The sequence below is a fragment of the Otolemur garnettii genome, unplaced genomic scaffold (genome assembly GCF_000181295.1).
Source record: "Otolemur garnettii isolate 467f Iridium unplaced genomic scaffold, OtoGar3 scaffold00080, whole genome shotgun sequence".
Classification (NCBI taxonomy): domain Eukaryota; kingdom Metazoa; phylum Chordata; class Mammalia; order Primates; family Galagidae; genus Otolemur; species Otolemur garnettii.
Genome location: NW_003852475.1, coordinates 2,773,334 through 2,789,823, shown reverse-complemented (window position 1 = coordinate 2,789,823; position 16,490 = coordinate 2,773,334). Strand labels below are relative to the sequence as shown.

The 16,490-nt window shown below is 42.5% G+C and overlaps 1 protein-coding gene and 1 non-coding gene across 2 annotated transcripts in view; both read left to right on the top strand.

Annotated features, from left to right (window-relative positions):
• Positions 1 to 16,490, top strand: part of TMEM163 (transmembrane protein 163) — a 256,522-nt gene that overhangs the window by 45,182 nt on the left and 194,850 nt on the right. The window lies entirely within an intron of this gene.
• Positions 3,539 to 3,645, top strand: LOC111726799. Its single transcript, XR_002774494.1, has one exon. It is a non-coding gene; the product is annotated as a U6 spliceosomal RNA (small nuclear RNA).

The following is a 16,490-nucleotide window of genomic DNA, read 5'->3' as shown; positions in this document are numbered from 1 at the left end:
GAGGTCTGATGGTGGGACTCTGTGAGGCTCTTACATCTCTTCTGTGGGAAGCATCTGGCTAATAGGTCTCTTTAGCATTGAGGGGCTAACCTGAGCTGGTCTCGTTCTTTGCGGAAGGTGTGCAGCTGTGCTGTGTGGAATGTCTGCTAATAATCGGTGATTGCTTTTACATGGCTTTTCTACTTTTGAGAAAGAAGAATTTGATACCTAATTCTGGGACCAGATTTATTAATTAGTGCTGCTCTTTCACTAGGAGGCTACCCTATTGTGAACTCTAGATGAAATTTGCAACAGCGAGTGGTGAAGCTAATCAACGGATTCCACTTTACTTCTTCTTCATCTCCTTTAATTAATTCAATTTGATTTAGGCTTAGATATCTAAAAGTCATTTTTTTTTCTCCAGATAGGAAATACCTGAATTATTCATATCCTTCCCTAAAGGATGAGCTGGTCATATAGGTCCCTTGAGAAATCACTGCTACATATCTTAGCGCTGTTCCCATGCATTAATTTGTCAACATCTCTCAGTAAGATTAGTAATTAGATATCCATGCTGGATATTGTGGAAATACAGGTAATAGAGGTTTTGGGAAAACCTCAGTTGATACAAGTGGCTAAAATTTAAACCCATATATAATTCTCTTTATGCCTACATGGGTCAGATTTCTTTCGCTGGTTGGTTATTATTTTTTAAAAAGAAAAGTGGCTGGATGATCTGAGTGTTTCATTAAATTTTGCTAATATTTGGTTTGAGTTTTTTCTTTGTATAATGATCAAAGTAAAATTTTGACATGAAACTTTTTTGAGAATGAGTCTTTCCTATAAATGGAAACATATTCATGTATTTCTTTTTGATAATGCATATTATAAAATCCAATTAGTACATAGAAAGTAAAAGTTGGCACTTCATCCTGTCAACCTACATGACAGAGAGTCTCTCTGAAAGAAAAAAAGATATTTATTTGAGAACAGAGCATTGCAATGGGAATATATATGTGCCATGGTAAACTATGAATGTATTCAGGAAAATAAAGGAAGACAAATGTTTTTAAAGGAAAAAATGAGGATTATATAATTTTTTAAAAAGATATTTATCCTGGCTACAAAGGTCAATAAAAGTGTGGCATATTTGCTGGGCAGATGTCCTTGCAGAGTTAGTTTTTGTGTAAGGTTGTGATGGCCTTTGTGTAAGGCTGTGATTTTTGCAGTCTTCTGTGATAGCTTTTGTTATCAGCCATACAAGTGTGAGAACCCTCTCTTCATGGTCCTCTCCGGCCCTATTCATCAGGGATTTTCTTTTTATATTAGCAATTCCATTTTCATTTTGACAACTTTTGCATCCTCTCCTCCAGCAATGAGTGTGAGATACTTTTATATTAACCCAGAGTGATATCTCTGTTGTAACGTATTAAGTGCAAAAGGCAAGTTAGACAACAGTCTGTATAGTATAATCTGATTTAGTATGGAAACAATTGCCTCCAATATAGAAGCATTTATACCCTTGACAAAGGTATGTGTTTGTGTGTGCATATAATGAGCAAAAGACAAATAGCCACCCCTTCCTTCCTCACCTTCTATGAAGTGCTTCATCCTGGATGTGTACCATGATGTATGTAACCAGTCCACGACAGATGGATACTCAGGATATTGCAGTTTTAGAATCTAAACAGCTATGGACTTAGAATATATAACAATATAGTTCTCTATGGTAATTTGTGTAAGTTTCATATTGTTGCTGTACCAAACGACCACCAACTTAGTGGCTTAAGACAACACAAAGTTATCTTCTTATGGTTCTGGAGGTCAGAAGTCCAAAATCAGCCAGCCGTGGTGGCTCACACCTGTAATCTTAATACTCTCTGGGAGCCCAAGGTGGGTGGATTGGTTGACCTCAGGAGTTTGAGACCACCCTGAGCCAGAGCGACACCCCGTCTCTATTTAAAACAGAGAAACTATCTGGGCATTGTGGTGGGCACCTGTAGTCTCAGCCACTTAGGACAGCAAGGCAAGAGGATAGCCTGAGCCCAAGAGATTGCTGTGAGCTGGGCATTGATGCTACGGTACTCTGCCCAGGGCAACAGAGTGAGACTGTGTCTCAAAAAAAGGAAAAAATATTCCAAAATCAGTCTCAGTAGACTAAAATCAAGGTAGCTGCTGGAATGTGTTTCTTCTGGAGGCTTTGGGGAGAATGTGCTTTTGTGCCTTTTGCCATTTCTAGAGGCTGCCCACATTCTTTGGCTCTTGGCCTCCTCCATCTGGCAGTTACATTATTCCAATCACTGTTTCCATTGTTACTTCTCCTTCTCTGGCCCTCCTGCCTCCATGTTTCTCTTATAAAGATCATGTTGGGTCTACCTGGATAATACAGGGTAATCCCTGCATCTTAGGATCCTTAATACTTTCGAAGTCTCTTTTGCTTTGTAAGGCAATATAGTTACAGGATCTGGGGATTAGGACATAGACATCTTTGGGGAGGAGCATTATTTGGGCACCCAGCACTAGGTCCTAGGGATACAGAAATGAATGGCTTAGTTTTCTATTTTTTAGGGGGAGAGGATGACTCCTGAAAGAACATGGGGTGTGGGAGGATCTGTAGGTCATTCGTAGTGGCTGGGCTTTGGGGAAAAGGTGGGAGGCAGCTAGAAGTGAAAGTGGAGGGTAAATCAGAGCCAGGCCAACCAGGGCTTGTTTGAGCTCATAAAATGGAACTGTGTTTTATGGATCCAGGCTTCTCACCCTGGGGAAGGCTGTCAGAGATTCCTGTATCACCTGGCCTTGTATGTAAAATGTTAGGTATGTGTGCATTTTCCTGTGGAGAGGGTTCATGCTGTTTATCAGATAATGAGGAGATTTATAAACCAAATGTTTATTGCCACATAAGTAAGGAAATGATATGATTAAGTTTGCACCTTGGAAAGTTTTATTAAATTTAATTAAATTCTAAGACCTTGGCACACTGGCCCTGATTGGGGATTTGATGGTAGATGAGTACAGCTCCATTAATGGAGGGAGGCAAAGATGATGAGGGCTGGGAAAGCAGTGGGGGCAGAGCAGTGGGACCGGGTATATTGGGGTTGTGGTAGAATTGATAGAACTAGAATGCCTCCATTGACAAGCAGGGTAGTGGATAATTGGCCAGGGTTCTGGGTAGATGAAGGCCCTATTGTGGACCTGGGGAATGTAGGATATGGAGCTGGTGTAGGGATGTGGAGGGAGATGGTAAATTCAGTTTTCTACATATTCATATTACAAGGCCTTGGGATGTTCAAATGGAGGTGAGTGTATACAGTACATGGTCATGGCAGTTTCCAGAGTACAGAGGTACAAAAATTCATGAGCTATACCCTCCACTCTATTTCTCTACAGCAGGTGTCCTCAAACTACAGCCCATGCCCACCTAGGACATTTATCCAGCCTGCCAGGTGTTTTTGCTGCTGCTGCCTGTCCTGCTTAGCAGCCGACTTGTCCTGGGGCTTGCAGTCTGGCCCTCCAATGGTTTGAGGGACAGTGAACTGACCGCCTGTTTAAAAAGTTTGAGGTGCTCACTTTGGCAGCACATATACTAAAAATTGGAACATACAGAGAAGATTAGTATGGCCCCTGCGCAAGGATGACACACAAATTCATGAAGCATTCCTATTTTTGATCACACCTATGGTTCATCTGATAAGGGTACATGTGAATCTCTCTAAGTGTAGAATATAAATGTTTAAAAAAAAAAGTTTGAGGACCCCTGCTCTACAGTAAAGCTGCTAAACTCTTAAAATGAGCAAGATTGAGGTTAGGAATATTTTCGAGGCAGAAATATCAACAGCTAATACATTTTTCATATTTTTCACAATTTATAAGGTACTTTTTACAAAGCAAATCCCATTTTATCCTTATAGCAATGTGGTGAGATGGGTGGATGAACTGTAACTGACATGTGAGGATGATGATGATAATAAATCATAGTTGCAGATTGTACATTTATCATGCCAGGCTAGGCATTTGTTAGTTGAATTCATCTTCCCAATGGTGCTATAGGATGGCTACTTTTATTATCTCATTTTACAGATAAGGCAGCCAAGATCCAGAGAGATGGAATAACTTGCTCTAAGTCACACAGTGAGTGAGCAGTGGAGCTAGGCTTTGAACTCACTTGGCCTGTACTCATGCTGATCAATCCCATTTCCTGTGTTTCTTCCACTCTGCCACTCTCTCCTTTCCGTGAGGTGAGGAGCTGAGTGGGCCACTTGAGGGAGGTTAGCAATGGTATTTCATAACCAGTGGTGGGAAGAAAGAGATCTCGGGGTGGAGGACAGTGTCAGCAAGGAGCAGAGAGCTGTGGCATCCCTGGGGCCTGCAGGATGATGGGGGTGCTGCATTGGTCTCCATCCATGACCAGAGGAGTTGGTTTGGGGCGGAGAGATATGCCAGACACAGGAGAAGAAGTGTGTCTCTGTTGGATCCAAAGTAGTTTGGGAAGAAGTACTAATGATTGGTCTTAGAGACTGTAGGAGCCAGGACTTGGGGAGGGACTGGGGGGATGGTCTGCTTGCTGAAGGAGCAGGTTGGTCTGCCTTAGAGAGCATCTGTACTCCTAAGAATAATTTAGTACCTTTGAGCCTGTACAACTGGCTGGCATTCTAATGACGAGGATTCCGAAATGCCGGCAGCATTCCTGGCTTTTGGGAACCAGAGTGTGGGTCTTTGCATTATTTTCTGTTAGCTTTTGTTGAGGCTGGTGAGGAAGGATGGAGAAGGGATGCAGTCCCCAGCACCAGCTGCAGATAGGCTGCACAGAGTATAAAGACTATATCCAGAGGTTGCCTTTGAAAGCAGCCTGGTGTGCAGGGGCAGGGCTTCCTCAGATCAGGAGTCCTGTGGAGACACACCATGCAATAGAAAGAACAGGGCAGTGCCTAGAAGAAACTGGAATGAGCCAGAGTATCACCGATGGGTATTTTGCTTATGCAAGCACTTATGTGGTGTTGGTTTCAAAGTCCTGTAAGACAGAGGACTTGCATGACAAGTAATTGGCTCTTTATGGAAAGGTTTCCAGTTACAGGTGGGGAGCAGGTGGTCTCAGATTCCAGCTGAACTCCGTGAAAAGGCCAAGCTTTTGGTGTTATGATATCGAAGCTCCCTGCTCCCTTTACCAGTCTTCCCAGCACTCACCCAAAGCTCATTAATGTGCCTTTCCTCCCTTTATGTGTCTTTTGCTGCTGTTACCCTTAGCTATTGGATTGTAGCAGCTCTTGGCCAGTTTGGTGAATGTTACCAGTCCTGTTTTCTTTTGTTACTGATAAGTGTGCCTGATCCTGGTTTTCCAGTGGTCGACTCCATTGGTGTGGCTGTCATGGAGGAGAAAGGGTCGTGTCAAGGCAAGATCACTAAAGAGAGAATGGGGAAGCCCAAATCTTGCCCAGCTCTGCCGGCTCCCCACTCTGGCTCAGCCCTATGGAAACACAAGCGAGCCACATGCTTCTAGCCGTGGGGATTGCCCAACTCCTGTTGGAGATGCTGCAATGTCTCTTCAGTGACCTTGAGAGAGGGATTGTGAAATTCTCAATATCTTGAAGTAAAAATTTAAACCCCTTATCAAAAAAGATAGGTACTATTTACTCTACTAGAAGGTAGAATTGTGAAATTAAACACGACAAGGTGTTCCGAACCTACCCCAGGGTGGCAAATTCCCGTCTTGAGAGAAGGAGCCATGTGTACAGAAGACCCAGTGTTCCAGCTACTAACGGCTGCATAAAAGATCATCCCAAAACACAGTGGCTTAAAACAACAGTCATCACTGGTATCTTTCATGGTTTCTGTGGGTCAGGGATTTGAGAGCAGCTCAGCTGGGTGGTTCTGCCCTGGGCACCTCTCGTAAAGGGTGCATTGCGGGGTGGTGGTGGTGGTGGTGTTTGTGGTTGGGGTCATCACAAAGGTTCTTTATTCACATGTCTAGTGCCTGGTCAGGGGACCCCTGAATAGCTGGGGGCTGGAACAGATGGGGCTCCTTGTACATCTCTTTGTGGTCTTGTCACACCATCTCTCCAAGTGTTGGCTTTAGGTTTGCCAGGTTTCCTGAAATAGCTCAGGGCTCTGAGGGTATATGTCCCAAGAGAGAAGCACGTGGAAGCTGATTTGCCTTGCATGGCCTAGCCTTGGAATTTGTGCTGCATCATTTTGCCATATTCTCTTGGTCAAAGGAGTTGTGAAGTTCCGCCTAGGTATAAGGGAAGGGAACTAGACCTACCTTGCAGTGGCGGAGTGTTGTTGTGACATTGTGGGGGGTGCATATGGAATGGGAAAGATGTAGCTATCTCTGAAAAGACAATCTGCCACACCCTGGGATGGGGAACTCCTTTGGAATTGACCTGTAAGTGCTGAGGAGCTTTGGAACTAGAGTGTTAGAGAATCTTCACTAGGAATGTGGTTTCTTTCTTCCATCTGGAGGTGATTAGAAATGAAAGCAAAAGGAAAAGGATGGGGGGATGCGGCACCTGACTTGTGTTCTTTTTTCTCCATGTGACAGGAGGATAGACCTAGGCCTAGAGACACTGTGTCTGGGAGAGTGACCTTGTGACCAAGGTGGTAATAAATCTCCAGAGGGAAAAAGCAGCCTAGGAACACATGAGCAGGCCTCACAAGAGGTTGACATATGCTTTGAGGACAGACTTTTGGTCCTTCTAGTGCCAGCATATCCTGGCCTGGGACAAAAGACTCTTCTCTTCCTTTAGTCCCCAGGGCTTCAGTTCTTCAGGTGAGGGGAGCGGTCCCTTCCTAATGGGTCTGTGAATAGAGAGTGGCTGCAGGCACCCCAGTTGTCCCTTTCACACAGTGGAGGCTAGGGGCTGCTTAGCCTCTGAGTGGGAGGACTTCTTTGGGACCTGTTATAATTGTTCAATGCCTGAAGTGGAGAAATGGCTGCCATAGTAGCTTTGGCCTTCTAGGTGTGAACACATGCCCGTTTTTATTCCAAGAGAATATTGTGTGTACACTCAACCCTCTTTGAGGTTTCTTGGTTCTCGGGGAATCAGTCATTTATTTACATTGAATTAACTATCTGCTTACTATGTTAGCCCATGTGTAAAAAAGCCCATTTTTTTTGTTTGTTTACCACTTTTGTATTCTTTAAATTTAGCAAAAGAGGATCCAGAAGTGATTAGAAACCCCCCTCCTCCAAAAAATGACAGTGGGCTCTCTGGGCCTCTGGGGTCCCAGTATTTGGAAGAATGGTTGTGCTATGAGCAAGAGAGGGGACTTTGTGGCTCCCCTCCCACTGGGGTCTTCCCCCTGCCAACCCCTTGACACTGTCTGGTACCTCAGTAAGAGGAAGACACAGTCAGTGGCGAATACAGATGGAATCTCTCCACTCATTCTAGGAGAGGGTTGTATGCTGACTGGGGATAAGTGGTAACAATATGGCTGTGGCTTGCAGTTTGATGGGCAACCCTTTTAGGGTTTAGGCTTTTCATTTTCTGTGCTTACTAGTTTTGTTTCTCCTTTGAGTTGCTACTTTTGAGTGGTTTCTTTCTTTGATTTTTAGAGTTTGGGCTCCTGACCCCTCCTGGGTCCCTCAGCCTCAGTATCTACAGATGTAGAAAGTGAGCCCGGGCAAGAGTTGCTGCCAGTGGCAGGGCTGGGTCCACGGGCCAGGTCTCCCACAATCTGAGCCAGTGCTTTATCCATTAGTGTGGTCTCTCTCTATTCTTCCTACTGGGGTGTTTGAAAATTTTGTTAGAAGAAAGCATTGTAAATGTCACTGAATGTGTCTAAGGGGTATTAGTGGATTTAGACTATTGGGTTGTTTTTTCTTCCTATCTCAGGAGATGTAATGATTAACTGTCTGCTGTGTGACTCATTAAACATATAATACACAAATACTCTGGCTCAATGAGTGTTCCTTTCTAAGACGTCACGTTGGAAAACTTGACACAGTATTGTCCTTGCTTAAAATGTATTCTAAATTTTTCCTTTGCAGATGCTTTTAGAAGCTGTTATATGTTTGAATTACTATTAGTTGGAACCTAGGTTTTGTTATTGTAAGAGACCTCAAATAGTCAGGGTTTAAACATGTAGCCCAAGCATAAGCCATCCAGGGCTGCTTTGTTGACTCCATGACAGCAGAGACACTGTTCTTTTCCCTTCTGTACTGCTTTCTCCAGAATATTGAGGTGTCCATGTGGTTAGAAGAGATTTCCATATTCTCCATTCCATGTCCACCATGTTACATGCCAATTAGTGTGAAGGGAAAAGAGGAAGGAGAAAGCTTGCCCTTTCTTTCTGAGAGAACCACCTGGAAGATGCAGTCCCCTCCCTTATCCCCATGGCTAGAACTTCATCAGATGGGCATCCCTGGCTGCAAGAAAGGCTGGAAGTGAAGACTTTATTCTGGATACCATAAGAACTGGGGTTCTGTTACCATAGAACAGTGTTTTTCAACCTTTTTAATCTCACGGCACACTTGAACCTACAGTGAAACTTCCATGCACACTTAAATTACATTGATTAAAAATAAAAAAAGAATATTCTTAACTGTGTTTTGAACTTTTGAAAATAATTAAATTAATAATCTTTGAAAAATTTTGTGGCATACCTAAGATCCTCTCATGGCACACCAGTGTGCTGTGGCACACTGGTTGAAAATCAGCTCTATAGCAGATGGGGTTCCATTGGTAGAGAAGAAAGAGGTAATAAAAATTGAAGGATAACTAGCGATCTCTGCCAAGGATTGTTTCTGGTTATTCTCAGAAGCTGCATATCATTAGGTGTGGGTTTGATTTGGCTATCATTAGACCTCTGGAGCCAAGTCTGGTGAATAAGGATGTTCAAGCACTAGGTCACAGTCCTACCAGGATAAACAAGAGGCAACCATGAGTGATGAGCTGATTTTTCTAGTGTGGTTCTGAAGGCCTCAGCATCATAAGGGGGCTTCCGTGGCTTCTGTGGTTGGTAGGGAAGAAGATAGCCTCCCCGGACACTTTCTCTGAATGAAGCATTCGGCTTATGCAAATTCTGCTGACAGTTTACATTTGCTGAATGTTTACTCTGTGCTAGGTATCATTTGTTATGTGGGTTATCTCTAGTAATCCATAAAATCCTTACATGGTAGGCTGTGATATCTCTTTGGTAGATGAGAAAACTCCCATCGATTGCCTGAGGTCATAAAACGAGGATTTGGTTGAAATAGGTTTTTTTTTTTTATTAAATCACAGCTGTGTATATTAATGCAATCATGGGGTACAATGAGCTGGTTTTATATACAATTTGAAATGTTTTCATCAAAGTGGTTAACATAGCCTTCACGGCATTTTCATAGTTATTGTGTTAAGACATTTATAGTCTACACCTAGTAAGTTTCACATGTACCCTTGTAAGATGCACCGTAGGTCTGGTCCCACCAATTACTTTCCCTCCACACGTCCTCCCCCCTCCCATGCCTTCCCTCACCCCTTTCCCCTTCTTCTTGGGCTAAGAAAGCTATAAATTGGTTTCATAGTAGGGCTGAGTACATTGGATACTTTTTCTTCCATTCTTGAGATACTTTGCTAAGAATATGTTCCAGCTCCATCCATGTAAATATGTAAGAGATAAAGTCTCCATCTTTCTTTAAGGCTGCATAATATTCCACGGTGTACATATACCACAATTTATTAATCCATTCATGGTTCATTGGTCACTTGGGCTTCTTCCATGACTTACCAATTATGAATTGGGCTGCAGTAAACATTCTGGTACAAATATCTTTGTTTTAATGTGACTTTTGGTCTTCTGGATATATACCTGGTAGAAGAATTATAGGATTGAATGGCAGGTCTATTTTTAGATCTCTAAATGTTCTCCAAACATCTTTCCAAAAGGAACATATTAGTTTGCATTCCCACCAGCAGTGTAGAAGTGTTCCCTTTTCTCCACATCTATGCCAACATCTCTGGTTTTGGGATTTTGTGATGTGGGCTAATCTTACTGGAGTTAGATGATATGTCAAAATAGTTTTGATTTGCATTTTTCTGATGATTAAGGATGGTGAGCATTTTTTCATGTGTCTGTAGACTCTGCACTTGTCTTCTTCAGAAAAGTTTTTCTTCAAGTCCCTTGCCTGCCCTTAGATGGGATCACTTGTTCTTTTCTTACTAATATGTTTGAGTTCTCTGTGGATTCTGGTTATTAAACCTTTGTCGGAGACATAACCTGCAAATATCTTCTCTGATTGTGAGGGCTGTCTGCTTGCTTTTCATACTGTGTTCTTGGCTGTGCAGAAACGTTTTAGTTTGATCAGTTCCAGTAGTGTATTTTTGATGTTGCTTCAATTGCCTGGGGGGTCCTCCTCATGCAGTATTCACCCAGGCTGATTTCTTCAAGAGTTTTCCCTACACTTTCTTCTAGTATTTTTATAATTTCATGTCTTAAGTTTAAATCTTTAATCCAGTGAGACTCTATCTTAGTTAATGGTGAAAGGTGTGGGTCTAGATTCATTCTTCTATAGGTCACCAGCCAGTTCACCCAGCACCATTTGTTAAATAGGGAATCTTTTCCATACTGAATGTTTTTAATTGGCTCGTCAAAGATCAAATAATGGTAAGTAGCTGGGTTCATCTCTTGGTTCTCTATTCTGTTCCATACATCTACTTCTCTGTTTTTGTGCCACTATCATGCTGTTTTGATCACTATCGATTCATAGTATAGTCTGAGGTCTGGTAGCGTAATTCCTCCTGCTTTGTTTTTATTTCTGAGTAATGTCTATTTGAGGTATTTTCTGATTCCATGTAAATCAAAGTATTATTTTTTCAAGATCTTTAAAGTATGACAGTGGAGCTTTAATAGGGATTGCATTAAAATTGTATATTGCTTTGGGATATCCATACTGGACATTTCAACACTATTGATTCTTCCCAGGCATGAGTATGGTATGTTTTTCCATTTGTTAGCATCTTCAGCTATTTTTTTTCTTAGAGTTTCATAGTTCTCTTTATAGAGGTCTTTCACATCCTTTGTTAGATAAACTCCTAAATATTTCATCTTCTTTGGCACTGCTGTGAACGGAATAGAGTCCTTGACTGTTTTTTCAGCTTGACTATTGTTGGTATATATAAAGGCTACAGATTTATAAGTGTTGATTTTGTAACCTGAGACACTGCTATATTCTTTGATCGTTTCTAAGAGTTTTGTAGTTGAATCCCTGGTGTTTTCCAGGTATACAATCATATCATCTGTGAAGAGTGAAAGTTTGATCTCCTCTGACCCTATATGGATACCCTTGATTTGCTTTTCTTCCCTAATTGTGGTAGCTAAGACTTCCATTACAATGTTAAAAAGCTGTGGAGACAATGGGCAACCTTGTCTGGTTCCTGCTCTAAGTGGAAATGATTTCAATTTAACTCCATTCAATATGATATTGGCTGTAGGTTTGCTGTAGATGGCCTCTGGAAATAGGTTTTGAACACAGGCAGTCTGTTAGGTTTAGGGGGAAGTCTACCCTCTGGGTGGTGAAGCTCCCAAGTCTACTTCTACCACTTGGTTTCAGAGCAGGGACAGCCAGGCTTATTCCACCCCCAGGAAGGAGGATGGGACTCCTCTCTGGAGAAGTTCAGCCCATTGTGGCTGTTCTGAGGGTGGAGAAGGTGGGACCTGGTAAGGGCTTTCAAGGCAGAGGAGGTGACACTGGTGGAGGCAGAAACAACAATGGATTCTGAGGAGCTGGGAGTCATTTAGCAAGGTTGGAGTGGATTGGCCTTGTGAGTGGGGGAGAGCCATGAGAAATGAGACCAGTGTTCGAGAGTTTTTAGGCTGTGCCAGGGAGGTTGAGTTTTATTTCATGGTGTGCTTGGGGGTATGGGAAGGACTGGGAAGTGAAGAGGTGTGAGGGATGGACAGGTGGAACCCAGCTGCTGTGGGTCTGCCAGAAGACCATGATGGTGGGCAGGATTTAGTCCGATGAGCCATATGTGTTGTGTAAGGCGGAGTCTATGACTTTTTAAAAATGTTCTATTATGTTTTGTTATTACCCTCTCTGTTAATTCATAGACAACAGGGTCAAGTCTCAGAGAGCTACTTATTGATTTGGGTCAAGAAACACATCATCAGGATGGAAGTTTCTGTGATCTGAGTGGGGGATATGCATTCAGCCACTGGAGAAGGTGTTTATAGAGTAACAACCAAAATGATAGCAGCCGATGTGTGGAAACTGTTTGCTGTGAGCCCAGCAGAGCTTACACACACTGTTTTGTGTAATGCTCTTGAGAGAACTTCATGGTTGGTAGTGTTATACTCAACTTATAGGTGAAGAAACTGAGGCAGAGAGGTTGAGGGACTGGCTAAGCCACTGGGCCAGTAAGAGGCAGGTCAGGTTTGGAATTCACCTCGTTAACCCTTTGCCAAGTTGAGGTGTGGTGTGTGCTCACAGGGTGGTACACTGTCAGAGTCATCAGCATGTCTTCAGGGGACCATTCCCACTGTCACTGTTCCTCCCAGTGGCAGTAAGTGTGGCCAGGAATGGATGTGCAGTAGTTCTCAAAGTGTGGGCCCAACCAGCCGTAACAGCATCCCCTGTTGTTTTAGTTTCCTGTGGCTGTTGTTACAAACTACCACAAATTTAGTGTCTTAAAATAATTTATTTTCTTATAGTTCTGGAGGCCAGAAGTCTGAGCTGAGTCTTAGGGGGCTAAAATCACGATATCAGTAGGCTGGTGCCTTTTGGAAGCTCCTGTAGAGAATCTGCTGTTCCTTGCCCCTCCCAGAGTCTGGTGGCTGCCAGCATTCCTTGGCTTGTGACCATGTCACTCCAATCTCTGCTTCTACTGTCACCTTGCCTTCTGTTTAGCCACCTAATCTTCCCTTTCACCTCAGTCTCATAAAGACCCTTGAGATTACATTTTGGGCCCACCAGATAATCCAGGATAATCTCTCCATCTCAAGAACCTTAACCGAATCATATCTGCAAAGTCTCTTACCATACAAGGTAACATTTACAGGTTCCAGGGATTAGGACCTAAGTAACTTTGGCAGCCACTATTCAGACTACCACATCTGGGAATTTGTGAGAAATATAAATTCTCAGTACTCCTCCCCAGCCCTACAGATTCAGAGACTGTGGGGCTGGGGTCAGTGTTCTGTTTTCAGCAGCCCTCCAGCCATTCTGAGGGATTCTGAAGTTGAGCTCACACAGCTCAGCCTGTAACTGGAAACTGTTCGAAAGCTACGGGCATCCTAATCCTTCCACAAGGATGTAAAGCGGTAGCAAGAAGCAAACACGCTGGCCCCGAAGGGAGCCTGCCTCTGCTGCCCATGCAGGAAGCTGAGAAGTCCAGACCTGAGGTTTGTGAAGAAGGAAAGGGGCCTGTGTTCTAGATAAAAATGCTGCCACACAGATGAGAGAAAAGGAAAGCCATGGAACAAAAATGGGAGAGCTGTCCTCCAGACAAGCCTGCGCCTGGATCAGGAGACTGGCCAGGCTGGGTGCTCGTCTGTCAGGGAGGCTCGAGGCCTGTCATCTAGAAGCCCACGGCTTCTAGACGCCACCTTCAGAGTCCTCCCAGAACCAAATGCAGTAGGGTCCAAACAGCTAAAGTTGAAGCATTCTACAAAAAGTTTATTATCTTTCTTTTTTTTTTTGGAAGTAGCAATACATTAATGAAGAATATTGAATTTGATGAACCTTTGGGGCTCTGTCCTGCAAGCTTGTCTTACTCATCAGACCAAGGGCCTGGGGTGCCATCCTGTAGGCTTTGAAATGTTAGGACTAACAGAATTTGTAAGTACCAGAAACCAGCCCAAGCTTTTAAGTCAAAATCAGAGCTTGATCATCAGGACTCATAAGCTTTATTCCTATAGGACAGCGGCTCTGGCCATTTCTCCCACCTCTGTGCCTTTCTGCAGGCCTTTTAAATTCTTTTTCTGCAGCCAGGCCTGCTGGCACCCCTGGCAGCAGGGGAAAGTATGGCTATCTGCTAGGGGACTGGACATACAAGAGAACGACAGGCCTGCAGACCAAATTCAAGTTCTAGGCCAGAGAGTCTGATCGGCCTGCAGAGGGTACCTGTTGCAGCCATGTGACAGCCATGGCTGGCAGGGGCTAAGGGTGGGATGCAGAGGATGTCAGCACACAAGGTGTCCACTGGAGTGTGCTTGGTGCATAGTGGTGCCCAGAGAAAGGGGGTTTTGTCAGGTAAGCCGACAGCCCCAAGTCTGCCACGCAGGGTGCAGGGAAAGCATGACTTGGTTATTTGTGCCCCGTAACATGAAAGCATGTGAGAACATGTCTTGCTCTCCCTCATTCTTTTGAAGCCTTGATCTGATAAGTCTCAGGAGTACTGGTGCATTTTAGGTCAGCTATGCTAAGAGAGAGAAACAAATAGGTCCTTCCTGCCCTTCTTTTCTTCCTTCCTAGAAGATTAATATAAAGGGGTGAATAAAAATTACTCGCCTCCCGAATATCAGAATGAATCACTATTAGCATTTTATTCATATTTATAGCTAACCTTTTTTATTCTGTATATATACTTTTAAATTATATTCATAATCATTCTAAGAGAAGAACGTTTCTGATAAAGCTAGAGTTCTTTTTGACCAACACCTGTTCTGGCCTTGTCTCTGCCATGTCTGAAGGTATCCACTTTTTCACTTGTCTTTGTGTTATACTTTTCCTTACGTCTTTATGTATGAAGAGATTGCTTTCTACCCAAAATATCCATCTTAAAGAAGGAGAAACTACATAGTATGACTGCACATTGTTTCCAAGGGTGGGAATTGAATGAATGAAAATAATAAACTCATGAATACCGTCTTGAAAGATTATATGCACTTTTGCTATTTATTTCCAACTTTGATGCCATTAAAATTCCCTTTTTAAAAGTCACAAAGTTCTCCAGAAAATATGCAGAGCTAGAGCCTTCAGGATCCTAATCTTAGATGGAAAACATATCTTTTCAAGAATGTGTGTGAGTTGTGTGTACATTTGTGATCTTTATTCTATAGAATTTAAGTGGTTTATGTATTGCAGATGGGTTCCTGAGGTCCTCATAAGCCCCTTGAACTTAACAAATGTTACTGTGTCCCACTTGAAAAATTAAGAGACCATAAAGTTCAGAAGTCTCTGAATAGGGTGGCCCAGGCTTCTTTGCAAGCTCCTGTTGCAAAGGAGCACCTAGGAATGTTGCTTATGGGGTGGGGCAAAGCCATTGTTTTGAAATGTAAGTGTGGCTGCAGATTTTACTTGCCAGTTGATACATTTTCCTGTGAATGGACCCCTGGAAAATTATGCATTTGTATGTGTGTCTGAGTCCATTTTGTGCTGCTGTAACAGAGTACCTGTGACTGGGTAATTTATAAAGGACAAAAGTTTCCTTGCCCACACCCCCTCCCTCCTTCTCTGTCCGGTATCCCCTTCCTCCATGTCCCACCGTGTCATTAATTGTCTTTATATCAAAGTTGAATACATAGGATTCTTTCTTCTCCATTCCTGTGATGCTTCACTAAGAATAATGTGTTCCACCTCCATCCAGGTTAGTACAAATGCTGTAAAAATCACCATTGTTTTTGATGGCTGAATAATATTCCAGGGTATACATATACCACAGCTTACCAATCCATTGCTGGGTTGAAGGACCTTTAGGTTGTTTCCACATTTTAGCAATTGTAAATTGGGCTGCAATAAACAGCCTAGTACAAGTGTCTTTATAATAAAAGGTTTTTTTTCCATTCTGGACAGATGCCCAGTAATGGGACTGCAGGATTGAATGGGAAGTCTAGGTTGAGTTCTTTAAGGTTTCTCCATAGTTCCTGCCAAAAAGGTTGTATTAGTTTGCAGTCCCACCAGCAGTGCAAAAGCATTCCTTTCTCTCCACATCTGCACCAGCATCTACAGTTTTGGGATTTTGTGATATAGGCCATTCTCACTGGGGTTAGATGATATCTCAGAGTGGTTTTACTTTGCATTTCTCTGATAATGAGGGATGATGAGCATTTTTTCATGCGATTAGTAGCCATTCATCTATTGGCTTTAGAGAAGATTCTATTCATATCTCTTGCTCACTGATGTATGGGATTGTTGGATTTTTTCCTTATAAATTAATTGAAGTTCTGCAATAGATCCTGGTTATTAGACTTTTGTCTGATTCAAAATAAGCAAATATCCTTTCCCATTGAGTGGGTTGTCTATTTGCTTTGGTTGTTGTCTCCTTGGCTATACAGAAACTTTTCAGTTTCATTTAATTTAATCCCATTTGTTTATTATTGGTGTTGTTGCTATTGCTATGGCAGTCTTCCTCATAAAGTCTTTCCCCAGGCCAATATCATCCAGTGTTTTTCCTATTCTTTCTTTGAGAATTTTTATCGTTTCATGCCTTAAATTTAAGTCTTTCTTTAATTAAGTGACTAATTTAATTAGTGACTAATTCTTATATAAGTTGTATTTAACTTGGACCAAAGTACATTACGTATACATTAATTTTTAATTCAACATGTTAATATGTTGTTTATCATATTGCATCCTCATTTATAAGTGAAATATG